This window comes from Pezoporus occidentalis, unplaced genomic scaffold (genome assembly GCF_034315485.1).
Source record: "Pezoporus occidentalis ecotype Australia unplaced genomic scaffold, CSIRO_AGI_Poc_V1 ctg61, whole genome shotgun sequence".
NCBI classification, from domain to species: domain Eukaryota; kingdom Metazoa; phylum Chordata; class Aves; order Psittaciformes; family Psittacidae; genus Pezoporus; species Pezoporus occidentalis.
In genome coordinates, this window is record NW_026915955.1 from 1,114,689 (window position 1) to 1,141,719 (window position 27,031).

The 27,031-nt window shown below is 39.7% G+C and overlaps 1 long non-coding RNA gene across 3 annotated transcripts in view; it reads left to right on the forward strand.

Annotated features, from left to right (window-relative positions):
- Positions 1–3,154, forward strand: part of LOC134174526 (uncharacterized) — a 68,701-nt gene extending 65,547 nt beyond the window's left edge. For all 3 annotated transcript variants that reach the window (XR_009968673.1, XR_009968672.1, XR_009968674.1), the window contains one exon: positions 1,832–3,154. This is a non-coding gene — a long non-coding RNA (uncharacterized LOC134174526). The remainder of the gene's footprint in view (positions 1–1,831) is intronic.
- The last annotated feature ends 23,877 nt before the right edge of the window (positions 3,155–27,031 follow it).

The following is a 27,031-nucleotide window of genomic DNA, read 5'->3' on the forward strand; positions in this document are numbered from 1 at the left end:
CATTGCCTTGTGTTGGATGAGAGAAAGAGGGAACTTGGATCTGGTTTGTACAGATGTTTATACAGATACCATGGTGGTATGAAGATGGCCACTTTCCAGCTGTGCTGATTTTGTGACTCTACTTTTTTTACGTTCAGTTGAAATGTCCCACATCAACATATAAGGCATCAAGTGAGAGGTAGCTTCCATACAGAACAGCTTTCCTTTTGGCATCCTGTTCAGCTGCGACTGTGTGAGAGCTGACAAGGAATGCATTTTTGCCAGCCTGGTAAACCAGAGTGCCTGTTTTCTAACCTGGCAAGAAATAGATGTGTAATTTTATTCTGTTTCTAAGAAATGGGAAAAGCTGAACATTACAAAAGGAATATTAAAAACAGACAGCACAGATTTACCAAGCTTCCAATGAATGCGGACATTTTTCTGTCCACGAGGTCTGTATCTATATTGTTTTGCTAGTGAGCAACAAAACCAAGCCATGCAGGCTGACTTCTTGAATGTCATTTCATGACGTGTCTGGTGTGATGATATCTCTTACATAAAAGATTTAAACAGTATGATTTGAATAAAACCTATCACATTCTAAAAACATCAGTGTTCTACTGGAATCACTTTAGAATGTATTGCCTGTATCAGTGGCTGATTTCCTTCCCAAAGATTTTGGTAGGATGAGCTAAGTCCCTATAAACTTAGTTGAACTGTACTCTTTTCTGTAAGATGTTTTTATCATGGGCTTTATTTAGGAAAAGCCAATCTCTGCATGCACCTGTAAAAACTCCAATTAGAAAAATGTGAGAAAAGTACTGCCACATTTGTTTAATTTATTAATTATTTTGCAACTTTTTTTTAATGATAGCTATGAAAAACTAAGCAGAGTTATGAATTATACTGCTCTAGAAATTTAAGCATGAGACTGACAAAAAAGAAACTTCCTGAATGCCTGAATCAATTGTGATGGAAAAGTGAGCTATAAAAACCTTGCCTAGTACTTTTACTAATAATACATTTTTGAGATAATGTCTGCATTGTGCCTAGGAGCTGTAGTCATAGACTACCAACACAACATGGGGAATACTGGTAGGCAAGATCAAAACTGGGTGACTTTCCCACAAATTTATGGTCTCTCTGAAAGAAGATGACCGCTGGATACCAGCAGAAGACTGGTTATAGGTATGTTCAGTGATCTACCCTCTGGCAGCCTAACTTTTGACAAGATTTTCCCAGGCATCTTGTCAAAACAGGTATTTCAACAGGGATTTGAACCTGTAAAATGGCTTTGCTTTTCAGACCATATTTGAAAATTCAGTTGTGTTAAGTTACGTGACTGCAAAAGGTCAAAGTCGACTATCACTGTAATTGAAAAAATAGGAGAGTTAATAACTAGCTAGTGAGGAGCCTGAATTTTTTCTTTCATGTGAAAGAATAAGGAAACAGAGCTAAAGTTGCAAGGAAAAAAAGGTGACAGTAAAGAGACAGATTAGAAAAACAATTGTTGTAGTAACTTTCTGAATCGCTAGGAAAAGGGTAACCCCATATTAATAAAAGTATAGTAACAAGATGGATATACAATGTGCCATGGCTGGGTAGTGCATCCATTTGATAGTAGAGCAGTTTTTCACATCCTTTTCCAGGAGAAGTGAGAGAGGCTTAGCACCAAGGAACTGCCCTGTGGGACAAGTGTGCCATGCAACTGGACCTTGAAAAACGGGGGCTTCTTTAGCTGTGAAAAGCACCCCTCTAACTTACTCACTGTAAAATAAACCTGCTGTTGGATTGCTCTGGATAGGAAACATAGGGAAAATAGTAATTTTTACTCTGTTTTCCCTTACTGCAGGGGATGAGTGTCCAGGAAAGCAGGTGATGACATGGGCATGTGGGACTGATGGCAGAGCTCTTCCCGCAGCGTCTGAAGTGGCCAAAGACTACTCCGTCTTGTGGGAATTCTCCAGCAGTGAATCCTTTTGTCTGGCATACGTTCACTTTGTTTAATGCAAGATTGATGAAACAAACCAGACAATTTGGCCTTCAGATGCTATAATTGTGAACAAACTGTCCAGAACAAAGATATTTGGAAGACACAAACCTCACAATCCTCTCTGACTTTTGATTTTCCTTTCCCCATGTTGAATTCATTAATTTAGGTATTTCGAACCATGATTTAAGGAAGGCCTTAACTCTGTGGATACTGACTTCTACCAGTTCTTACAATCGCTCCATGGGTGGGATTTTAGAAAATACTCTGAGGTTGGTCTGCAGGAGAATCCCATTTTCCTTGTCTAATTTAATAGGTACAGGATGGAATTTTCTTTTCCACACTCTCTTACATTAATGAAACAGTCCAGGCTGTAACAAATAACTGATGTCACCACAGTTTAGAAAGTACATATTTAAATGAAACTATAATACAGCCTTCTTACAGATTGTGAAACTGGACAGCCTGCAACCATCTGGCACTCCACCTCTGAAAGAATATCAGTAAAGACAATGCAGTTCTTTCTGTAAGAGTGCCACCATCTAGATGCAGCCATCACAGAAAGCCCCTTTCTTAAGTCAAGCTTTATTCAACTTTCAAAGCGCATGTGAAAAATAAATGTTATTTCCAGTGCAAGCCAAATAGTCATAACTATTACATCCTTAAATCACACTTTATGCCTGCTTGTATTAGTACAGGCAGTAGGAAAAACTGCATCTCAGACGCAGCCCCAGCAAGATTAAATATACTGCAAACAAGATTAAATATGTTGTATACCTCAGGGAGAAAAAGAAGTGTGGAGAGGTGGAAATCAATGCACAGCGGAGTTGCATGCTGATTAAATTTCCCCTGAGCTGGCTTTGATGGTCCAGGTGAGGACCTCTACTTTAGGTATCAAAACTACTTCTTTCTAGTGAAAACTTGAAGTCAACTCCACTAATAGGCGCTTCCAATCTAAAAAACCTTGAAGGCAGTTTTTCTGCTCAAGGGAAGCAAAACTGCTAATTTCATAAAATCTTAACCACATTAGGAAATAATTAGAAATTCATGTCATGAAGACAGACTTGTCCTGTAATGACTCACAGTAGTAATATGGAAGGAGGAGAGACAATGTGTTTGGTTATATAAGAAGCATTTGGGTTTTCATTTATGACCTTCTTACTAATGCAGGTCTTTGTAGGTAGAACCATCCAGAGAGTCACACTCCAGGATCTGCAAGTTCAGCTCAAATTCTGACCTTGGATGAACTGAGGAACTGAGGTCTTAACTGCCCCATGGGGTGACATAACTGGCCATAAGAGGTTTCTGTTCAGAAGAGTTTCCTTTCCAGCTTTCTAAAGGTGTTTCAGTTCATGCTGACATGTGACAGAACTGGCTGGGAAACCTTACATGAGGATTGTGTTTAGATCTTTTGCTACTCAGTAAAAAGTCAAGCATGTGCCTAGTCTAAAATACATGCATAACCATTGATGGAAATGGGACATAGGCACATGTTTCAGTGTTCATCTGAACAAAGCTATTTCTCTGAAAGGGTGTCAAGGTGACTGATCAAATCAGCATCCTAGATTTAAAACTGACAAATATTTTCCTCTATCCAGAAAGACTAATTTCTGTCATGATTAGAGCTGGGCAGCAAAATAATGATCTGCAATGTCAGTTTCTCTGATGTCTGGTGACTATCAGAATGGAAAAGACCTCAGCTGTTTGGAAAACCTTCTGGCAGAAGTTGAGCAAGCTCTGCCAGCTTCTTCCAAGCTCACCTCTTCCCTGCTCCCCTGCCTGCTTGGCTTCTTGTGCTTTGGTGGCTCTTCTGCTGACAATTCAGTTTCGCAAAGAATTTCTAACCAGACTGTACTCAGATCTGGATATGGTAAAGAAGTCTGTGGGAGAGAATTGCTGTGCTTCCTTCACACCATTTTCTTGTTATTTTTGAATATTCATATTCCTGTAATTGAATTTATGAGTAAGGATATACATTTGTAAAATAGGGTTAAATAAGAAGATATTTTTAATAACTATTTCACCTTATATTCAGTAACCTTGTGGATTATTGAAGCCAGCTCATATATGAATCCATGCCTGTATAGATGGAGCAGGAAGCAATGACAAGATAAGCTGCCTCAAAAAGATGAGAATCTATGGACATAACATAGAGTTTTTCTTCATTGAGTAAGGAAATTAAAATTGGTCATGCGTGACATCTGATTCTTTTTGTGGGGTCTTTCCAAGAGAGGCCATGCTTTCACTGCACAATGAAATCTGATTTCACAAAATATTCAGTTGTGCTAACTTGCAGGTTGCAAGCAAAGTGCTCCCTGTTTTGGGTACTTTTCCACGCTGCAGTAAATCTCTGGAGAACCACTGTCAATCTTAATTTTGTCTTTAACAGAATTGTTTGAAGTGTCCAGCAGAATAGTTGGTATGTTCTTCAAAAATCTGATGTACCTGGAATTTTTCCTTCATGGTACAACACAATCAGAATTTTTTGCAAGGTGTCAAAGAGAATCCAGCCTTCCTATAAAATAACCTTCTCCCTCTGGCAATATCTTTCCCATTTCTCTGTAGCGGTAATTGCAGTATTATTAAGAAATCAAGCATGTGAAAACAGTAATGCACTAATCAAAGTATTGAAAAGTAAATAGTGTGATAGTGTCCTGGGTTCAGAGTAGCAGTCATATTTCTCTCCTTCTTAGTAGCTGGTGCAGCGCTGTGTTTTTGACTTTTGGCCTGGGAACGGTGCTGATAGCACTGATATTTTTAGTTACTGCTCAAATGTTTGGTCTGGCCAAGGACTTTCTGAGCCTCATGCTCTGCCAGGGAGGAGGGGAAGCCGGGAGGAAGCAGAGACAGGACACCCGACCCAAACTGACCAAAGAGGTATTCCATACCACAGCACGTCATGCCCAGGGTGTAACTGAGAGTTACCCGGAAGGGCTAGTTCACTGCGTGGTTGGACGAGGTATCAGTCAGTCCTCAGTCAGGCGGGGTGGGGCAAGTTATCGGTTGGCTGGTGGTGAGGTGATGTATTCTCTTCCCTTGTTATTTCCTTTATCATTATTATCATTGGTGGTAGCAGTAGTGATTTGTGTTATACCTTAGTTACTAAACTGTTCTTATCTCAACCTGTGGGAGTTGTATTCTTTTGATTCTCCTTCCCACCCCCCAGGAGCAGGGGGAGGGCAAAAAGGAGGGGAGTGAGAGAGCAACTGCTTGATTTATGGCTGACTTTGTTTAAACTACGACAGGTAGTTGAAGAAGTCTGCAGTTCGTTCTATGGGTAAGAAATCTTTATTTAGTCTATGGCTTTGTGTTTGACTGTGGGCCAGTGTCTCACTGCCAAGTTGACATAGACATGTTTTTATATCTTGATTATTTTCCTGAGGCTTTTGTACTACCATCCTTATTTTCTTGATGAAAAGGGACAGATTATTCTTTTGTCTCCAGCATCAGTAGAATACATAGTCACCCTCTGTCCATACACAATCACAGAATCATAGAATCATAGAATAGTTAGGGTTGGAAAGGACCTTAAGATCATCTAGTTCCACCCCCCTGCCATGGGCAGGGACACCTCACACTAAACCATGTCACCCAAGGCCTCATCCAACCTGGTCTTGAACACTGCCAGGGATGGAGCATTCACAACCTCCCTGGGCAACCCATTCCAGTGCCTCACCACCCTAACAGGAAATAATTTCTTCCTTATATCCAATCTAAACTTCCCCTGTTTAAATTTGAACCCGTTACCCCTTGTCCTTTCACTACAGTACACAATACTCCCTTGCAATGCCAAACATAGGAATAATCTTCCAGAAATGGTGGAGGCACTTTAAGAATATTCTGAGCAGTACAAAAGAAGCATAAGTTTTGATCAGCTTATCCTTTCTTCACATTTATCATTTTATATGAAGACATTTGGCCTCTAAAACTTTATAGTTGTCTGTCAGTAGAAGGAAGTACCCTAGATCAGTGTTGCCACAGACATTTCATATTGTCAAAATAGAGCTTCAGTCTGGCACAGGCATACAGGCTAAAAAATCCAAAGTGGCTGTTGAGCAAGCAAAGGTAATAAAGCTATACTCCATTTTCAGATATTAGTGTGGGCAAAATTATTTTCCTACCCTGGATGGATTGTTCTTTATTTCAGCACTTTTAGTTCTTTTTCTGCTGCTTAGAAGACCTTGCTTAAATAGCAACTTGAAAAACACAAACCTGTGTGAAGAGACCATATTTCATTCTGGCTTCAAATCAGACTTCTTCTGCAGAAGTTTATTTTCATGTCTGAAATGGATTTCCTATTGTTTTTAACAAGGGTGGGAACTAGATCTAGCTACCTTAGTCCACCAGACTTGTATTTCATGGCCTGATTATTTTCCTTGGTGTTTTTAACATTTATTACTTTTTGAAATTCAATTACAAGGCAAGGAAACAGGAGTTGTATGATCTGGAGACCTGTAGTTAACTACAGAATTTATACTTATGTCATTCCTCTTTTGCTTTAGGGATCTGACGGCCAGATTTTGCAATAACATTCAGAGCTTCCTTTGCAGTTCCAATAGGACAGTGTTCTGCACCTAAGAGAACAGCTTCTGGAAAGACACAAAGCAGGCACCAGTTTATCTTCAAGATCTCAGCCTTTGTTTCAAACAACCCAAAGGACAAATAACATGAAAAAAACCCAACCCAACCCAAAGCAAAACCAGAAAAAAAAACCAACTATTTGGAGACTACAGCAATGAGCATTGTAATACCTTGCTTTTAAACATCCAAGTTCCCCGTGGATTGTGTGGCAGTTGTTACTCAGCATTGAGGACAAGTACCATTCCACACAGGAACTGTCTTCGTCAGCATCATCAGCAAGCAACCAGCAGATTGCCAGAAGGGACCTGCTGCGTGCTGTGTCAATCTTTCAACAGAAAATGTTTATTTTCATTGCTTTTTGTGGCAGTATCGTACTGCATTAGATATGTTCTTTGCATGCCCCTCTGGACAGGGAGGAGGAAGGTCTGCTTTGTGGATACCTGCACTTGTGTGTGAGCTAGGCATCAAGTTCATTGGATCATAGGGTGTTTCAGGTTAGAAGAGACAACTTGAAAATGCATGACATCGCACAACTAAACACACCATCTGAGCAAAGGGCAGAAACTTTCTTCTGGGAAACTTTCTTCTTGTGCCTTTATCCTATCCAAATTGATCCTAAGTGTGTGTTCCAGTCCCTATGTACTTGCACCATGTCACAGAAAAGACGTGTGTCTTAGTGGTACTTAAACGCATTGACTGCAAATGGGCTTGAAAGGGTGAAGAACCAGACATTACATTAAGGAAGCTGCCTTTAGGAGCTGCAGCCAAGCAGAACCATGCCATTGCCAGTGGTTTGTACCTTTTTGCAGCAAAGTACCATTAACACCTTCAGTGACTATTCTTTAATGGAAGCAAGGACAAATTGTGAACATAATTTTCACCCAATCATATCAAAAGATTGGAAGAGTCACAATCACAAGACTTTCTCTGACAACTTATCCATCTCTTTCTCTGTGGGAAAATAAACCCTGCTATTCTTTCCCGTGTCACTGCTTTGAGGTTTACCATATTATGTTTCAGAGTGGGTGGCAATTCTCTCCTGACCTCATCATAAGAAGGAAAAAGGAATGTCAGCATTGCAGATAAATAAATCTCCAGGCTTCCCTTGAATCCAAGGGAAGAACTGAAAGATGAGCTGTATGTTTATATGGCTTTCCTGCCCTGCATTCAACAGACAGATACTGGCACTCACACAAAGGGAGTCAGTGACAGGCCTGGAAGCAATCTAGCTGTGGTCAACTCTCAACTGCAATCTTCAGAGGAGTCCTGGCACCCAAACAAAATTGTTTAGCCATGCCCATACTCATCTTCAAGAATGCTTAAGGTCTGATTCAGCACCTAAATTCCACTGGTAACTGGGCCCTCAGAAGCTTTTGGTCCTGAAGTTAGAAGTTAAAAGCAAATTTTTAAAAAAGCCTCAAAAGGAGTAAATAGTACTATGGCCATCTCCTCATAACAATGCTAATGGAAGAGGGGTGCATAACACAGTAGCAGCTGCAAAGTAGTCTCTAGAAACATGTTTGGCAGATTCGCCTTTGCACAGTTGCGTGTAGAGAGAGGGACAGAAGGAAAAGCAGGCCATAGAGTAAATATTTTTTGTGGTGTACCCTAGGCATGGATATCTAGCTGAGACACACCTCTAAAAAAAATGCTAACTTTTGTTGTGGTGCTGGAAAAGAACTCGACCAAATTTCTGCCTCTGTGGTTTCCTGAGTTTAGTACTGACCTTCCTGATGTCATAATATATCAGGAATTGTCTAAATGAAGTCAGTAGAGTCAACACATCTGCTAGTGAAGAATAATGACTCTGCACATACTCATATTTCCCACTAAGAAAACTAGAGTAGCACTGGCTGTCTGTAAGCTCCCCTTTTGCATGTAACCACAACATGAAGATCCGCTTAGGCACTTGAATGCAAAACTGAATTTTAAACAGAGGAGTACTGTTTCAATCAGGAGCTTTTAAGATCAAATTTGTATTTGATCGAGCAGAACTTGAATCTGTTGACCTTGAGGCCATACTGCAGAATTGCTGTTATTATTTTAGGCTCTCTCTTGGGCTGGTGGGGTGGGATGTGGGAGGAAGGGTGGGGTCAAACCCTGACTTTTATTCAAAGTTAAATATTTTTCTACGTTCGTTTTAAATCAAATTAGACTAAAGTCATGGTCAGGCATGTTATTGTGTCATTAAATTAAATTAATAAATTATCTTTGGTTTTTGCCTGTGTTTTTTAAGATGTAATTGTGCATATAAATAGTAAAATAGGTATGTACAGACATAAACAGATAACTAGAGAGATTGAAACTCTCTATATACTTTTTAATCTAAAAGATTAGAAGAAATACATCTTGACATTTCCACTGAAGTCATCTTTGTTAGGGAAACAAAAACAGAAATGAGAGCAATTTACCTGTGTCATCATCTTGGAAAAATGAGCATCACTTAGCATTGCTCTAATAAATATTAGAAATTCTAGCAAAGACAACAGCACTAAGATATGCTGGACAAAAATTCTGATTCAGGAAAGCATTAAAATGTGCTTAAATTCTTTATTGATGTGTTTGAAGCACCCTCTATCAGTCAGAGCTCTCGTTTTTGTGGTTTTTTTTATGCTGCGCAAACACCAGCTACAATAAGTCTTTTTTTTTTGAGTCTTATAGTTTGCTCATTATTGTTAGTTGTCCCAATTTATTTCATTTACATTGGTTTTGGTTTAACATTGTAATTATTTCTGCAAAGTTTTTCAAACAAAAATATACACAGTGCAATATTTGAGGGGAATCTGCAGACAGTATTATCTGTATGCATTCTTCCTAGAGCTGCAGTGTTATCTGCATGCTTTCTTCCTAGAGCTGCCTTAATTCAGCATTATGAAAGTAAAATCCTTTTGTTCTTTCTATGTTCATTTTACCAGAGCTCCTTGACATTTCAAATTTACTACAAAACAATTAATATGCTATAAGAGTAAATGCACTCTTTACCCCTGTCTTCTTCTGCATGAGCAGTTTACCCAGGCACTTGCCAGGATATGGGAAACCAGGTTCATTTCCCTCCTCTTGTTGGATAAACCTCTACTCCCATTTCCTAGATTTCAAGATTAAAAATCCTGATGCTAAATGGCTGTTGTGAAGCTTAGCTAAAAGAAAGGAAACTCCATTTTTCTCTTGGACAATATCCTGTTTTGCTGAAATAATGCAGTGAAGGGCACCAATGGTGACAGAGAGAGCCCAGTCATAGATAGGTTTATTCAGACTGAAGTCAAATGGAAAAACGTACCTGAGATGGCTAGGATTCTTACCTAGATCAGCATAACAGTTAAGAATTTATTATTAAGTATATTCTGACTGTCATTAAGACTCTCAAGGGTGTTTCTGAACTGAGTATTATGTATTTTGCACTGAATAATTAAACAATGGTTGACCATGTAGTTGTCATGGCAACAAAGAACAAAATTTTAGTGTGTCATATAAATTTCACTATCCAAAATGTGCACCTAACCCAAAACGCTTTGCTGGACTAGTTCAAAAGCAGCAATAGCTCTTTAGGGCCCTTGTAACTTGGACTGGAAGAGTTCCATTCTTTCTCTTGTCTTGTTGCAATCAATTTTTGTCCAGACTGGAAAAAGCATGTTGTCCAGGAAAAAGGCAAGGTCAAAGACAAACAACTTCAGTTAAGATGGCTGTAGTGATCTCCCTTATCACTACTACTACACAAACCAAGAGTTTATTTCCTTTCTTGATGATGCTTATTTGAGATAGCAAGTTATTTTTCTCTTATGTGACTGAAAATTTAATTTAATTTTCACTTACTTCTAAACAACATTTTTTTTAATCTTCTTGTTCTTATGGAAAGATCTTCAAGGATTTATAGGACTTTCACCTACAGAAATTGAACCAAGATTGTACCAGAGGTACTATTCTAAAATGCATAAGGTTCCATTTCACTAAGAAAAGGTAAGGGACGTTCAGAACTCTCTGAAATTTGGTATATTAATATCCATTAATCTCTATAAGAACTCTCTATAACTGCCCAGCTATATACTAACTGACTATATTATTTTTTTATATTTGTTTTAATATCTATCAAACTTTGCCCCCAGTCTTTGGACATTTTATCCAATTTTTTTTTTTTTTTTAAATTCAAGAAGGTTCCAAATGGCTCAAATTGAAACACATGAATATCCCCATGGATGCTGCTGTTCACATGTGAAACCAGCTATGATGTCTTAACCTTACTGCAGTCTTAATCTTTCATGCATGTTCCCATAATTAATGATACATGTCCTCCATCTTTTACTCTTTCTACCAGTGAGGGAATTCAGACAAGACCTAACCCAGCTGGGTACCCTGAAAATGAACCATTTCTTTTTCTTTTTTTTTTTTTTTTCAAGGTAAAGCTAGCAACTTTTTTAGTTATTATCATTACTAGAATTAGGACTGCAAAATGCCAAAATAAGCATGCTAAAAACATAGGTCTTCTTATAACAACACAGCACTGACTCCAAAAGGATTTAAATCAAAGGGCTTGCCAGGCACTGCCAACTTTAACTGCACACTTGTGAAAAAGTTTTAATTAGCATGGCAGACTGGCAAGACTGGAACTATGTTAGGCAGCAAAAAACGACTGTTATTGCAAGTTTCTTTCCAACATAGCACATGAGAAATATGCTAATGACCACTCTGATAAAAACTATTGCACCCTCCTACACATAAATCTACATTTTATAGTGCATTTGGGTTTTAAAGTAACCTCTTCTTATTTAGTTTATATAAGTATGTCTCCTTAGCAACAAATGTCACCTAATTAAAGTCTGCCACTCAGCTTAGTATCTTAATGAGAGATTGAAGTAGAACGGGGACTACGAAGCAGCTGAAAGCAAAAAGGAAAAAAATGCGAGGAATGTCAAGGGCCCTCCAGGAATATCAGGTAAGAAAAGTCACTGAAAAATGAGCTCATTAAAGGAATAAAAATATACTGAAGTGATGCTCCTTAGAGTTGCATATGAACCTGGACTTTTTAATCTCTGCATGTTTTTCACAGTATCATTAGGTGCATTTTTCAGTTGTTAACTTTTCTTTCCCCTCTCAGTGAGGAAAGAGAGTATAAAACTAAGTACTTTTAAGTAACTAGCTTAAAACTGTCCCAAAAGTTTGAGGTAAAAAACCCCCTCAATATTTTTCACCATTCACAAAGCAGCATGGAAAATTCAAGTTTTAGAAAGAAAAATACCTTATCCTGTCATTGAAAAAGTGGGATTGAAGAAGGACTTTCAAAATTGCTCTGAAGTTTTTCATGTGTTGCTGGCATTGCTTTCAACAGAAGCAGGTTTAGAAGAGTGCTGAGGACTCCTTGTTAATCCCATTTTCCTTAGGCTGCTCTACAGCAAACTGATCAAAGACCAAACCCACAAGCCACTGAAATCCTTGTGGGACATGAATTAGGTGGTCACAGTGACTTCAGAGGCTTTGAAAGGGCCCCTGTGATGATGCCTGCACTAGAAATGAGTGTTAGCTCTCTATTGTCTTATGCTTGGGTAAGTCTTGGAGCAAATAAAGCTTTCATACCTGAGACTGTCTAAACCTGGCTGTGAAACAACAGGAAATATGAAGTGCTGTCTAGCTCTTCCTCAAGGCTGGCTGATTTGGGGCGTCTAGCCACAGACTTCTTGTGACAAAGGCTTATCAGAAGCACACCTGGAAGAATGAACCTGCAGTCAGACATCCAAGGCTCTTTCAGGTGAGCTCAAATACCTGTCTCTAGAGCACTCAGAGTCACAAATGACAGTGGAGCACCAAGAATGAAAGTAGTTTGTGATTCTCCTCTATAGATGATATGAGCTGTCAGCCTTTTCACTCCTTAAGCACCGCTGAAATTCAGGAGGAGCTAAATCTTTGCAGTCTGAATTAAAGTGAGCTAAAGTTGGTTGCAATATGATCTCTTCCCCCTAAACTTCACCTAGCTCATGTTTCCTCTTGTGGGTTATTTTCCCAGCCTACATCTTCAGCTACTCTCCCCTTGGTACAAACACCTTCTTGTATCAGCATGAGCTGCAGGCAGCCTCAGCACCAGCAAAGAGCCTCTTCTTTAGCCTAGGAGCAGTTCAAAGCCTCTCATCCCTGCCCTGCTTTGTTCTTGATGCCAGTCTGCTTGACTTGAGAACTTGTGTATGAGAACTGATCTTGTTTAAAGGGCCAGACTGGGTAAAGTTGCTGTTGGACTCTAGGTTTGGAAAATCAGGTAGTACTCTGCAACAGCAATGGTGTCATTCTGATGTTCTGCAATTTCCACTATGACTTCTAAGACTAAGTGACTTAATTCAGGCTAAAACTGAGGAGGAAAGGTGCGGACAAACAGGAAAAAGCCTAAGAAGAATGTAATGATTCTCTTGGACCTCCAGTAAAGTTTGAATTGAGCTCAGGTGTTGACCAAAGACGTTTGGGGAAGGATGTTTTACCTGACAATGGTATTTGCTTTTTATCACCAGCATGTTGTTTGGATTGGTTAATAATATCCCTGCTGAGTTCACTTTCATCACAGCTTTTCCTGACCTTATTCAACTTCCTGATGTTTTCGTAAACAATCCCTTTTAAAGTTTTTTATTGATGTTTAGAGGCCCCTATGTACAAGTGATGAAGAGGTTTGCTTATTAAAGAGGACCACTCTTGAAACTTGTTCTGCAGCACCCAACACCACAATAGTTATTTGTGAGTTTGGTCCTTTTGAAAACCACGTAGGTAAACTTTGGTGAATCAGGTCTTCATAAGCAATTTGATTATAAAAAGAAACTTCCAAAATAAAAACTTTTGCCAGTCCCCTAGCATATTAAAATAGGTAACTGTATGAAGTTGCAACTGATGTTCATTAAAAGAATACAATGTATTTTTATCATAGGAAAAAGCTGTGATTAGAAAGATTTCATATTCAGAGAAGACATCTTTGCTTCATTGAACTTCATGACAAAATTATCTTTCTTTTTAGCTATCAGAGCTTAAGAGCAGATGAGGCACTCATTTTCCCTTTTTGTATTCCCTTCATGTTCTCATTTTCCCTTTTTGTATACCCTATGAAGATCTAGAGATATAGGAGCAATTTATGTGAAATGATATCACTTTCCATGGAGTATCAAAGCATTTATGAGTATTTCTCTTATCAACCATATGTAACAGGATAGATAACATCAATGAATCAGGTGAGATTTCCATAATAAATCTCTGCATATCTATTTAGGTTATGAAACTACAACAGATTTCTCTCATTAGTATAATGTCCCAGTAATGCCAGCTTCTCTGCATCCCTGCCTGCTCCAGGATTTCAAGTCTGTGTTTACCACTGCACGCCTGGACTACACTAAAAGAGCCTTACATGTTACTCACCTGCAGCAGGATGGCACGAAACTCACATCACCAAAACCTGCTAAGACAACACATGCAGTGTGCTTTCCAGCATGTTTAGAAAGCAAAGAACACAGTGTACTCCTCACTAGAGGATTTAAAAACCATTACACCTCAATAAATAGACTGTGGATACTGTGTAAATAACTTGGCCTGCAGCTCCCCTCAGCTTGCTTAGCTCTGGATTTGTGTGCAAGACAATAGTATAAACCTGTTGCTTGAAATAGAAGAGGATGACTGCACACAGATGCACGCACGCCCAAACTCCGAAGGCCAAGTATATTGTCTGCTGTCACTGGCACTGCTCTGAGTGCAGAAGCTTGGAAAGCTTGTTTTGGATTTACTGTTTGAATGCAGTCATTACTGGCTCTTTCCATTCCTGAATGATAGAGACATGTGATTCATCTGGCATACAGATATCTCTTGGGATTTTGGTAGCCTCACAGTTTGGATGCTAGACTCTTATCTAGGCATAAATGGCTACTGACTTCATAGTTACTGGATTAGAGCCTTCTGTGGGAATTAGTTACTTTTTCCCAATTCTTTGTAGAAAACTACTTCCTAAAAGATATTGCTGTGTAAAGTAGCATTATTACTGTGTGCCTGATGAGTATCTTTTACTATCAATGTTATTAGAATATATAGAGTTAGTTTGAAAACAGATCCAAGTATTTGTAGACTATGAGTTTCAGATATGATATCTGGCCCAACACAAACAATTCAGGCTAATGTTGCATCCCTGTGGGTAGGGAGCACATTGAATGTGGGTCTAGTGCCAAATCCTCCAGTGCTGTCTTCTCCCTGTTATCCTCACAGAGCTCCCATGAAGGAGACACTTCATCTGTGAATGATATTCATGCTTTTCTCCTGAGCAATAGCATGATGGTAATCCCTGTCACCAAATGGAGGTATTTTGTTTCTTTGGAGGAGTAACTGAAATTTCTACCTATGTATGTAACAATTCATTGGCAGTTATATATATGTATGTATATATGTATATATAACACTCAGTTTAACGTCATTGACAATATGTCTGAGCTCCTGTTGCACAGCTCAAATCTATATACAAGCCTTCTGCAGTATTCAGAAGTACTTGCCTCCCCAAATGAGCAAACAGAAAACCCTCACCTTCTGCCTGGTACAGCGGGTCATGCAACATTTTCTTTTGGAGACTGAGAAGCTGTTCACATACTAACAGCCATCCTTGAACAGCCATACTTGCTTAGGAAGGCATAGGAGTCTTTTAAGCAGGCTTTTAGAAACTTAAAAACCAGTTGTTTCAGGCAATTATATTTTTAATAAGCTCTACTGCTTAGTCAAGCAGTTTGCCAGAAGCCAGATAAGCATAGTAAAGGGGCTCTACTTAAATTCAAATTTATCTATGTATTTATATTTAAAACTGCATTTCTTCAGTGTGGAAAGGAACATGAGTATACAGATGTTCTGACTGCCCACTGCCTACTCCCATTAACTCTTCCTCACAGCTCCCCTTCCCATGGCATATGAGGTACCTGTTGGTTTAAGAAATTGTGTTGGCAAATGCAGGAAGAAAGACTCTGCAAATACCTCACCCTTACACACAGATAGAAAGGCCAAGCCACCCCTGTTAGGTGGCTATAGGGAGGACAAGGGGAATTACCTTTTGTAAGTTCTGATTTCTTTCCAATTGCTGTAAGAGGTAGCTGGCATCATTTATTTAAACTTAACTAGGTTTTTTTTAAAAATAGTTTTTGGCGACATCCCTATGAAAAAACCTCATGAAGGAAATTTATAAGCTCCCAACCTGATCCAATTATTTGGCAAAAGATTCCATCAATTGCAGTAAACGATTATTTTTCTTAGCTCAACCTCAAGGTATCTGAAGTACTGTGTTACTGAGAAAAGGCAAAGTTCATTTTCCAACTATGTTTTCGAAGTAGGTATAAGGCAAAATATGCCACAAAGCTGGAATCATGCAGCACTGGCTCTCCCCTGGCCATGCCTTTTTGGTCTGTAAGATCTTTTCTCCACTCGCACAGAGGATATAATAAGTAGTACCAGTGATTTTACGATTTGACCCCCTTAGGTAGCACCTATGTCAAGATATCTGTAATGTACAGCTCCCTCACTTCTTCCTCCCCTACCTTGCATGAGAAAGCCACACAATTTCCTCTGCACACTGGCTAGGACTCCTGTCCTGATATACTCTGCAACCCAAGTTACATCATCTTGAAAAGCTCCTTTTTTTTTTCCTTTTTTTTAATCTTTCATTTTGCTTTCCAGACTAATGAATTATATGGATTCAGAAAAAGAAAATCTGATCTGAGAAATGTGGAATGCAGTGTGGAAAAGAGCCTTTCTTATTTTTTGTTTAGCTGTAGTTCAGAAAGGGACAACAGCAAATGCTTGAGAGACAGCCAGATGGAAATGACTTCAAGTACTATCGCAAGTGTAATGGAACTGAGGTGCTTTTAGCATACCATACTCATTAGGTACTTGTAACATCCAGCAATTCTAAGTGCTGTAGTCTGACAACTCTTTTGTACGGTGCTCTGAAAAAAATCTAGAGTGCATTTTGACTCAATGAAGTTTCAGCAGAAATTAACTTGGGGTTTTTTAGACATTCATCACATTCACAATGGGAATGGAATACTAGTGAGGCACTAAGATTTAACAACAGAGGAATGGTTTTTATAGTCACATTTTAGCTCGGTAAGTATGTGCTTCTACAGGATTGCTTTCTCACAGTCAAATTAAACAAATAGAAACGCATTTCTTTTGTATTGCAAACCAAATCATATCAGCAGCAAGGCTTTTGTGGCTTGTTGGTCATAGTACACACTGCACCTGTTAATGAAGGCAGAAATTGTCTCAGTTTTGATATGAATATGAATAAGTTTTCTATATTTTGCCTGTGACGCTGTACAAGTTAAAAATGTGAATGATCCTTCTGGAGCACCTTAAAAAGTATGGTGCTTATCTGTGAGATAAGAAAGTTTCATTCTGTGTATTCTTAGCTCAAAGTACCTGAGAAACTTCACCTCTCTGTGAGGAACTGGTACATTAACATCTGTTCCCAAACAACAAAATACGTATTTTAAACCTACAAAGTTACATTTAATTTATAGAAAATGCAGGGGGGAAAAAAAGGCAATTGGGAAAGAGTTAAAAGAAAACTGGTAAAAAAAAATACAGCAAGGAAAATTTGATTTTTGAAGGAACTTTTTGGATTAGTGGATCACTATTTTTGAACCAGTTTTGAACCTAGATAACTCTAGACAGGCACAGGATCCAACTGATACAGATCTCATTTAAGACCAAGACATAACTGGGGAGCAGACACACACACAAATATATATATATACAGGTGTATACACTTGTAAAGGTTTTGAGAGTGCAAACACCACAAAGATATGATTTCAGCATGAGTAAAATTAACAATGACCTACAAAAAATACAATAGTATTATGAAAAATCTACTGATTACATCTAGGGAGAATTTCTTGGCTCTGGAATAACCTCCTGAGAAAACAATGGGAACCCCTACTGTCTGACTCCCTTAAACAGAACTGAGAAAAAGCACTGCAAATACATTGCTCAGAGAACAATCATTAACAGGAGAGGAATGGAAAAATGAGCATATCATCTTAGGTCATTTAACCTGGTCATGACTTTTACAATTCTGTGAAGCCATGCAGCTGCCTTAAAAAAAATGTGAAAGAGACACTCAGCTACTTGTACTTATTAAGAAACATGCTAAGAAATATTTAGACATTCTTTTCCCTGTGGAAAATAACAATGTCCTTCACTTTCTTTGATATCTCTTTCCTTCACAGTCTATGTAGATTTTTTGCGGGGGGAAAGTCAGGGATAGAATTGTTTTCCACATCATACAAATCTTCCCTGGCTCAGGAACAAGGCATGGTTTTTAGACAATATTCTTTCACGTTGCAGGTGAGTATCTCTCCAATATTTGGGATCCTAAGAATCTTTACTGCTGAGTAGGAATATGCCTGATGCAAATTCAAAGGAACGAATGATTAAAAAATTATATCTCCTTGTAGGATGGTAGGCTAAGAAAGGCAGAGATCCCCTGCTGATAGGGAAAAAGTCTCAGTATTAGAGTTCAAGTGCTAATCAGTCACTCTCCTTAAGGAGACAGCTTTAAAGATGGCAAGAAAGCAATTATTATTTAGTTGGCATATGAAGCCAAAGCCAGGCAGGAATCCAGACAGCTGCCATCATGACAAGGGTGTATCCCTGCCAACTAAAAACATGTCACATCTCTATTTGTGCTAAAAATACTTAGAAATAAAAATATGAGTGTGATGCCTTAGGGTTTTTTGTGAGGCCAAAGTCCCAGAGAAAATAGGGGGATGCCAAAACCTCGCAGAACTGTTTGGCAAGGCAGAAGACCCACAGGATGGGAGGTGGTGAGTTTAACCCCTAGAGCCTTGGGATGGCTCTCAAAATACTGGATGGAACTACAGATGCCAGCAGATGATAATTGTCAGTTTCACATGAGGGGAAGGTGCCAGCACAGTCATCAGCCCCCTTCCCTCTCCTGCTTCACCATCGTCTACCCTTCACCCACACTCTGGGACTGCTTGTGGGCCTTTGTATTCACTGGCAGCCCAGCAAGGAGTTGCTGCTGCCGCTGTTGCTGCTGTGAGGTTTAAGCTTGGGCAGAGTCAGGACTCACTTTGAGTCACCCAAGACATGTCACACCTTGGACTGGTGCCATAGGGAATAATTCAAAACAATAACAGTCTCTCATTTGTTGCATGACAACTAACATACCTAACAAATACAGATTAAAAGAAAGGAACAATGATGGCTACAATCAGTGCTATTGTACTAGCTAATAAAACACTTAAGAACATCAGTGTATGTACCCCTAAAGACAGCTTACCAGTGATTTTATTTTAGGCAGCAGCTGTCTATGTAGAGAAAAGATTCATGTTAGCATTTTGCACTTTAATCTAGCAACAAAAATGTTATGTAAGTCAGTGATTAAAACTAAGACTAGATAAATCCCAGCTAGAAATAATTGCATATTTTTAACATTGGAAAATTAATCAAGGGACCTTAAAGACCATCAAGTCCTAACCTCCTGCCATGGACAGGGACACCTTCCACTAGCGCAGGTTGCTCAAAGCCCTGTCCAACCTGTCCTTGAACACTGCCAGGAATGAGGCAGCCACATCTTCCCCGGGCAACTTGTGCCAGTGCCTCACCACAGTGAAGAATTTCTTCCTAATATCTAATTGTTACGGTTACTTCCATTTGTGTGCAGACACTTTTATCCCATCTAATAATACCTTCAAACTTCAATTTTATTTTTTTTTCTGTTGAACCATCCTGCCTGAAAGTGTTAGGAAACGTATGAGTGTAAGCCTGAGTTACTGTTTTCTGCTATGCAGCTGAATTCATTAACACTGTTTGTGTACTTAAAATGTCACATGCAGTGATTACATTTACAAGAATAAGCCTGGACAAAAAGTCAGCAGAAACAGTGAATAGTTCCACAAAGCAGCAGCCTGGTATGTCTTCACTAAACTCAGTACAGAATCTTCTCTGATCTTTAGGGCCTACTTCAATGGCCCAAGGCCTGATGAAAGAAAAAGCATCTTATGCACCTTGATTTGCAGTGATACGGATTTTATAGAGCTTTCAAATATTATACAGGATGGTTTCTATAAAATAATATTATTACTCCTGCTCAAGAAATAATGCTGAAAAAAAATCCAAAAGTGTCACAGTGCAGCAGATTCTTTATCTCTAAATGACAATGTCTAATATACATAGTATACACATAATATAAACCTCAAACAGAACACTTGACTTTGAGGCCTTAAAATTCTATACTATACTTCTGTGCAAAAAATATTTTTATCCGTCCATGTTCAAAACAGGAAAAAAACCCTATTCTGCTTTCTCTGGAAATCCATTTGTTCAGCAGAAACTTCAGCCTTTGCAGTGCCCTACATAAACATGGCCAGACACCTGTTCCATTTTCAGTGCACCAGTTAGTGTGCTACAAGACAGTACAGCCAATGTAATTCATATAAGATGAAACAGTGCCATATGTGATAGTGGTGTATTATAGAAAATAAATATACAAATAAAAAGAAGACATATGCCTGAAAGTTTGACAACAGAAAGGCTTAGACCTTATGACTTAGTTTCAAAGTATTCGTGGAATTCAACATGATTCAGTACACATGAAACAGTGTTAGCTCTCCAGCATGTAAATTTGTGTCTCATCCTCTTCCTGTAGGACTTCTACCTGCCTTGTGAGAAGAAGTGAGCTGTGCCCGGAATACTTGTTTTATGTTTCGTTTTTTGATGCTGAAAGTATTTGTTTCTTTGACGCTTAGGAAATACACACTTTGACTGAACTTCCTTTCTTATAAAAGACCTCAGTGTACAAGTTATCCTTTCCTTCCTGGTGCAAAATATTTTGACTTGTGATGATTGGAGTGTCTCAGAGAGAGCAACATAATATTTGCCAACATTCTATCTTTCTTCCTTCTCCTCCCTTTTCACCTTTCATTTACTGTTGATGTTGAAAACTTGGAAATCGGGAAATATTGCCAACATATCATCAATCCCTTCTTAACCTTTAACAAAGATTTCCTATACTAAGTATCTTGGATTATATATGTCCTATTCAGGCTTTACTCACTACCTGTCCTGGTCTTCCCCCATGTTTCAGATGGAGCTTCACCTATGAAAGACATAAACCCTCCCTTCAGAAAAAGGCTTTCCTTCTCACCCTATTTGCACAGCTGTGATCAGTAGAGTCTTTTGAACAGAAGGTCCCTGTCTGTAAGGGAAAGGGAGTCTGCTGGAGTTCACCTCTTTCCTGGGCCTGAAAATCTTTAATATGCTAATCTTGCAGGGGTAGCCCACCTTAGTGACTAGGCATTTGGAGAAGGTTTGTGACTTTGGCTAGGAGGTACATAAGTTTAATCATCTTGTTGCTACTGAGTTTTCATCATTTCACTGTATTCCGGAAAGGTCAGACATCCTTATTTACCTAGTTTGTCTTTAAAGATCTCACATAGATGACAGGCAGTTTGTGACCCATCCATGTGTCTGAACAATTTTCCTGTGTCATCCTTCGGTACCTGAGACATGGCACAGCTCATATCTGTGGGAGGCCCATGTTATTTTGCTGCATACCAGGTAGGACACTCAGTCTCCTGCCATTTCAGACACTGATATTCAGACACCTGAGTCCCAGTCCCTTCTTTGTTTTTTTTCCTTTTGAGCATGCATCAGTTTTGATTCATCTTCCTCCTTTGGTGATCTGATGTTTTTTTTCCTCTGGAACACGCTCTCAAGTTTTCGATCTACCTGCTCACCCCTGTGCTGAGTTCCAAGTTTTCCTATTCAGACCTTTCTAAATGACCATGAACACTTCAGGAGCTCTGCTCAGGGACATAGGCCAGGACTTCAAATATTTTCCTTGAACTGTTTTATTTTAGATCTTCATGTGTAAAACAGCAGCTGTATCTATCTTACCAGCACACCCTCCCAGAACTCATGAGGAGATTGTCAAAGTATCACAGCCTGTCGCTTTTCCATCTTAACCAATGGCCTTAATCAATATCAATGTGTGCCCCCCACTATATTTATGCATTACTAAATGGATATTTCTCAGCAGTGGTTTCTGAGCCCTAAAGAAGATGTCTAAATAGCATCCTGTGCCCAGCCTCCTGCAACTTCTCTGGAAAAGCAAGGGTTCCCAGATGTTTTTAGTCAGAGCTGCCAGCCCAGCACAGAGTAAAGTGTATGAAAACTGATTGCTTAGGTACCTGCTTGGATCACATTTGACTTATTTCACCTTGATCCTTTCCCATGAGAGGATGTGTGACTGAGTAGCCCACATAGTTTCTTTTCCAGCCTCTGAAGTTCTTTAAGGTTTTATACCTGAATGGTTTGCATGGCTTTGCACACCCAGTACTGGACATGATAGCCAGTCTTTTGTTCAGTACTCTGAAGAACATTGCTTAGCCCCGCAGCTCAGGTCTTCTTTTTGCTGGGAATTTCATTTTGTGACTGTCTGTTGGGGTTTTGTCTTTGTCAAGTATGGTAAAGTTGTTTATTTATTTAATACTGAACTCTTGGGCTTCAGTACTGTTTGTTGCTTTTGTTCTTTGTTAGGCAAAATACACCCTTGCCGCTGATGGACAAGGGTCATTCAGTGACTCTGTCAGGAGTGGGAGAGAGCTTAGTGGGAGAAGGTCAGAAGTGGAGTAATTTCGGGTGGCTTCCTCCCTACTCCTCCTCTGCTTCTCCCAGCAGCGATGCCGGCTGAGAAAGGGTGTACATGTAAGAGCACACTGGCACATGGAGCCAACCCCTTCCAGGAACAATATCCAAGTGGGGCTACCTGAGGGTGGCTAGATTTTCTGACATTCATTCTGATTCATAGCAGTATTGGTCAGGGTAAATACGATGTTGTTTGTAATTAAATATGTGCAACAGTATGCACCTCCTCAGAGCTCCCCACATGGGGAGCCCCAGGCAGTGCCATGTAGCTCAGAAGAATAAACAAACTATTCAAGACCTTTGTTTGCCCGTGAGTCATGAGGGGGCTGCTCACTGGAGTATTAAGAAAGATAAACACATGGCAAAACTCTAAAGACTATTTCTGGAAACCTTGACTGGAGGGAACAGCTAATCCATTGTTCAGAGCCTGCAGAGTATTACAAGGCTGGAGAGGGAAATGGGCACGGGAGAGACAAAAAAAAAAAAACAAAATCTGAGAGATCAAAATTTCAGAATGGTCGTAATTATCCATGCAGGCACAAGGGCTTTGTGGGAAGAGGAGGATGAGTGACACATGGGATTTGCAGGAGGGGCTGGATCTATGTGCAGTCATTACAGGAGGCAGTTGTTACCCATCTCCTCGGGAAGTAAACAGGGAGTATCATGCCTTATTTGGCTGTTATTCCAAAGGGAAAGAATATTTGTTAGAAATTACTAATAACTATTTGCTGATTGCAGTTAGTAGAAAACTGAGTCATTTCCCCCTGTGCTTCAGCTTAAGGGCCGGAGGGAATATCATAGCTGAAAATGCAAAGGCCACCATTTTTATTGTCTGTATGTTTTTTTGTTGAAAAGAAACATGTATTTCTTTTTTATTACCCATTTTATTTTCTGCTATTTTTCTGGTTTTATTTATTACTGCAGATGAAATCGTCACATGTATATGCACAAGCCTGTAGCCCTTCATGAGGTGTTCAGAAGAAGCAATGCAACAACTTCTTGTGGTGCAGACACGATCTCTTTCCTCAGGGCAGTCCTTGAAAGTCTCTGTGAGGCACCTCTGCATCTCTCATGGGCTGGTGCAAGTGAGTCCCTGTGCTTTTTTTTCTGTTACACTGAAGAATAATGTGCAGTCACAGAAATATAATTAATAAAATAATTGCAGGTGTTCAGTAGGGAAAAACACCTTTCACCTTTAATTAGGTTGGCCAATCTGTCTGGGGTGTAACATACCCCTAAAGACTTTAGCAACACACTGGGCTGGTATTGAGATTCAGATGGGAACTAGGACTGATGTAAACAGGACGATACCTTTTAGCAGCTCTTGATGCAGGCAGGCACTTGTTAGGGTGGGTTAGGATTGAAGCCAACAGGTAACACTAAATTGGATTATGATTGTTTCTCCTAAAGAAATTTTAATGAGTTAGAGAAAAGTAATCTCAGGTACTGCTATAAATGTGGCTTGAGTTTGAATTGAGGACTGGTAGCCTAGAGATATAGCTGAGTCTTTTGAGGAGTGGAGCTCCGATACTAATCTGTTGGATTTGGTATTTAATCCTAGCACCAAACTGCTAGCTGCCCTGGGCCAGAGAACCATTCCCAGGGTGCTGACTGACTCCTAACCTACTTCTTGCTCACAGCTGTCTACTGCCTCTAACCCTATTTTAGCAAAAAAGTGATGTATAGATATAATCCTAAATCGAGCCAGTGCCTGCAGTTTAACCAAAATAACCCCGCCAGGCCTGAACCTCCACTGTGGTCTTATCCCTGGCCCAAGGTGCCTCTATGCCATGTCCTAACCAGATCCCGACAGCTCCCCTTCTCTGTGCTCTCCTGAGTCTGCACTACAAGCAGCCTTTGTTGATGGCTCTGGCACAAAGTCCCTTGCTGACTGAGACTGCCCTCTGATGGCACTGCCTGCCAGCCCCAGACATAGCCTTGCCTGAAGTCCTGCACATTAGCTGTAGCACTAAAATTTCACCCAACTTTTGCTATCCTGAATCACTCTTTGCCCTGAAAGCTAGTATGTGGCTGGGTTCAGTCAGAGACCTCATTTTTAGCCCTGCCAGCTAGATTTAAGAAAAATCAGGTATGGTCTGTTGTCTACAAACATCTTCTTAATACAAGATTTCCTAGTGATTTCTTCTTTCATGTCACAGACAGGTTACTTCCTTGTCCCACCCACAGCACTGATTTGATTCAACCATTCCTTCAGTGCTGCCTAATTCACCAAATCCTGACTGTACGTGGTGTGTTGGATTCATCCTCCGTCCCATCCCAAAGCCATCCACTAGCCAAAATCCTAAACCCAGTATGATGTGGTTTAGGTCCTGGCCAAGCTACATTCAGTGGCTTCAAACCTCCTCTCAGCCCTCTGCTTCCTTCAAGATCTTGTCTAATCTAACATAGTCATGGAAAGTAGATTTTTACTAAAACTAAACAAAACTACCATGTGATGCCCCCCTACCAGTTTCAAATTGCCTTAGATCTAATTTTAGGTCTCAGTGGTAATAACCTAAGCTCCAAATAGGTTACCAGTAGGTCACCTATGGTTTATCTCATTGCTAGCCTGCAATCACCAAACAAGACACATCATAAACCTACCACTGTTTCTGTCTGAAACTGTACACAGAGACTACCTACTGTCTCCAAACCCCAGCCCACTGTTATTGTTAGACATAACTTTATTCTTAACTCTTTTTTTTTTACTGGTCCCGGCCCTATCTGCAGCTTCATCTGTTAACTCCGACAAAAAGTTGCCTACCAGCTGAGTCCAGACTCTGTCTCTGCACAGCTGCTTGGGCTGTCAAAGTGTAATGTCCCTCCAGCTCTTTGTGGAGAACAAGATTTCACAAGTCCTGCTTGATTTGAATTGTATTTTACTACAATGGCATGAAAAAGGCAGTACAAAAAGCAGAACAAAGAGTTCTACTAAAAATGGATTTGCAGAAGAAGCATTTAGGAAAACATAGTTATATTAATAATACAGATTTGTTCCTATTCTGAAATGGAATAGCCACAATTTTAAGTTTTTCTCCCTAGTTACACACGAAACATCTAGAAATATTTTTGTCTGTTTTCCTATGGAAAAAGACTTATTGAATTATTGACCTGACCTATTTATCTGATCACCTCTGGTATCTTGAATGCATTTGCTAATTTCAACCTGACTTTTCACAAAGTTTTAGTTTTCAAGTTCTATGAAAGCTGGTTAGAAGCAAGGAAGCCAGACAAGTTCCTTCCAAAAGGAGAGGAAGGCAAAACAGCTTTAGGAGGTTTTGCCTGGCAGCAGCTTCCCATTGGGTCAGAAGAAGAATCAGACAAGAAACCATCATTATGTGTTTCTGGATGAACCATTGTCCATACTGTCTCAAGTCTAGCATGACTATCATAAGATACAGAAAAAGGTGAGTGGAGAGTAGCAGAAAAGAGTGATGAAAGAATGATTACTTAGGAAGTTTGGTTTTATTTGTGTTAAAGCTCACAGTAACATTTTTGGGATAAGGGGGAGGACTTTCAGTATGTGTAAAGCATGACTTACATAAGTGTGACTCCAGAGATTAGGACTTTTTTCTCTGGAGGGGAATAATTTAATAATTGCAGGAGTGGGTGGCAATGAACAGGACTGCAAACCGTTTGGATTGAGGACTGTTTTATGCATCCTAGCACAAAGCAGACCCTCCTTACTCAGGACTTTAATGCGCAGTGGTTATTAGTAACAACGTTTTGTATCTGAAAAGTAATCGCAGGAAAAAAGAACAAGTAGCTCTTGCTCCACTCTCATTCTATTATTACCTAAAAATCTTTGGAAACACAGGGGCGGGAGCAGGTTATGTAGCTGTATTTGCAGCTGAGGTTCTGGCAGGATGCATTAATGGCACAGGGCTCAGTTATTCTGCTTGTGTGAGTGATGCCCCCTGACAAAAATAGACAGACTCTTGCTGTCTGCAGTTCGCAAAGAGCAGCTGAGGGAAGCAAAACAATCTTTGGAGCTGGCTGGCCAGGAATGGCCAAGGGTGGCTGGAAGGGGATGAAGCACTGAGTAAAAACCTTTGCAAAACTGGCAGAAACATCAGGGTGACAGCGTCCCTGTTATTGATGAAGACATTTACCTTCAGCAGCTTCCTCTTTTTACGAGCAGGGTTTCAGGCAGGGCTCGTCTTTCCTCCAGTGACGGTGGCTGCTCCTGCATTTCCATTGGTCTGCTTGTGCCTGCGTCCCTTTCCTGTGGAAATAGAAGATATGGGTAGGAGAAAAGACATATTTGGTAATGTTTCTCTTCAAAGTGTCTTTTTCACAAGGCTGCCTCAGCTGCAAAATGTTAAGAGAAAAAAAAAAAAGATCTTGGAGCTAACTCCAGACAGACCCTAATGCCTACGAATTTCTCTAAGCAAGCCAAGTCCAGAAAGGCAAAACATGAAGAAGGCTCATTATTTGACTGCTAGGGACACTTAAACAACCAGACACACCAGTACTTAAGATCTTCATGTTTCAGACAGCTTCATCTTTCATATCCTCCCTCATCCTGCACTCCCACCCTGCTCACTTCTTGTATTTCCCTTCATCACCAGTAACTCCACTGCATTTAAAATTGTTTATAGAACATATAAAATACAAAAATATCATTTAAAATACCTATGAGCAAACAGCCTATTCGTCTAAACCTCTGTTTGGTGGAGCCATTCACAGTTCCCCTTATTGCTTCAGCTAGTTGCTTTCATGATCATTTGGTTGTTTTTTTTCCCCTCTTCAGAAAGTCTAAAAGAGCTTGACAGATCATCTTCTATTTTGTTTTAATAAGAATTGACTGAGGAGGTGCCATGGAGCTTA